This window comes from Muscardinus avellanarius (assembly GCF_963383645.1).
Source record: "Muscardinus avellanarius genome assembly, chromosome: 18".
In the NCBI taxonomy this organism is placed as follows: Eukaryota; Metazoa; Chordata; class Mammalia; order Rodentia; family Gliridae; genus Muscardinus; species Muscardinus avellanarius.
Genome location: NC_137804.1, coordinates 21,541,620 through 21,543,619, shown reverse-complemented (window position 1 = coordinate 21,543,619; position 2,000 = coordinate 21,541,620).

The window sequence follows — 2,000 nt, the reverse complement described above, 5'->3', positions numbered from 1 at the left end:
TCTTACGTAATGTTTCAGAGACTCTTAGCTTATCAACTGGTTCAGAAAAGACATGGGAAAGGACCTCTGTTCTTATTCTCTAGGTCTATGTGGATAAATTTAGTAAACTGAGTCACAATTATTTTTAGGGGCATAGGTAGACTTGGGCTGAATATCCATCATCACTGGGTGATAATAGTTAAATTCTTATTATTTAAATTTCTACAAATTCCATACTCACCCATGACCTTCTTTAGGATAAATCTGGAATTTTTTTAAGTGAAGAAACATCTTTTGAAAAGGTTCAGAGATGGGACTTCACAGAGCATACTGTGCTCTGAGCTCCCGTGGTAAATCTAGGCCAGTACACTGCTCGAAGTAGTTGACAAATTCCTCTGTTGCTTACTTTTTTTTTTCCCCTTCCATGAAGTTTAAAATAAACAATTAACCTATTTCCAACACAGTGTTTGGTATTGATTTAATTTAGCATGTGTTATTCATCTGCATGCCTCACGACGGTTGCTTAATTGTCTAAATCTTCCCGTGTAGAGTGCTGCCTATGGAATCTCTTTCCGCAGAACACTCCGAGCAGAGTGTGGCTTACTATTTCCATAACATCTGTCTTTTCTACTAAAGAGCAGATTAACAATTATGCTTCTTTTCAAGGTGTGTGTGTGCGTGTGTGTGTGCGCGCGCACACACACACGCACACGCGCGCGCATGTGTGCATGTGTGTATCCAGGGAGGGATGGGCGAGACAATTTGCTTTTTGGTACAATAGTTTGCAGTCCTATAACCAGGTCCAAGATTTTGCTTGTACCCATAATGCAGCTGGTAAGATTGCCCTTTTCTTTTGCCTTCCTGTGCCACAGAATACCACACTATTTCCATTAAGCACGATTGTCTGCAAAAGAGACAACATATGCAACCCCTCCTTCTGCTACCACTCCTTATGACTCTCTCTCTCATACACACACACACACACAAATACACACACATACAAATGTATGCATACATGCACACAAAGCTCCTTTCAATTGCATTAAGCAGTAAAGCAGAAGGATTTTTTAAATTAGTGTTTTGTTTTGGCAATGGTTGCTGATGTGTTCACGTAATACAGTTTTAATCAAATCCCCAAAGCGGAAGACCTTTCAGCATATCTTAGGCTGCACTGTGCAGGGCTTATTCCACTTCAAGTGGCCACCAGGGAGGTACAATTAGCTGTTCCCATGGAGAAGTTTGTTATAGTAATAAATAATAAGTAGCATAGGTAGCGATGGAATCAATTAAAGAGATTTCTGACCATCTCATGGTTTATGGGAATGCTAAATAATTGACAACAAGTTTTTGACTGTGTTTTCTGTCTGTGGGTCTTCTTGTAACAAAACATTGACCACGAATATAGGGCAGGGTCTGTGGTCACTTCTTTTCTTTTTTTATTTTTTAAAGCCACGTCGTCTGAGGTTCTGCAGGAAAGACAGTTCTGGCCCTTACATAACGGAGCCGATTTTGAGAGGGTTAAAACTGTGTTGTAAATATGTGCTTCGGGCGGAAATCTAACATGTGAAGCAGGAGAGCAAATTGTGTTATCGGTTTCAAAAACAATCTGTTTTGCCATTCACTTATTTATTTTTTTTAACCAGTGTAAAACAGAACAATAGGAGTTGACTGCCTGACAGGGCTCTGCGCTTTGTGTCTGGATTCCTACTGTTTTGATGTTACAATGGGAATTTGGCAAGGGGGTTGGGGGGGAGTGTTGGTAAAGTATTCTAAGTGGCTTTGGCATCTTGACAGAAGAAAGGAATCCAAATGGTCAAGCTGCCTTGGTTCGAAACGGGTGTGTGTATGTTCACAAGCTGCTTTCCGCCTAAAATCTCAGAAGGAAATAGAATGAATGGGTTCATTGTGCGTATTCAGGGGTGAATTGATATGCGACACATCACCCCGCGCAGGCCGGTGATCCATGGGTCGAGTGTGAGTTACATGAAAAGACGCGGTTGTTCCTTCGGAGGTATTGGGTA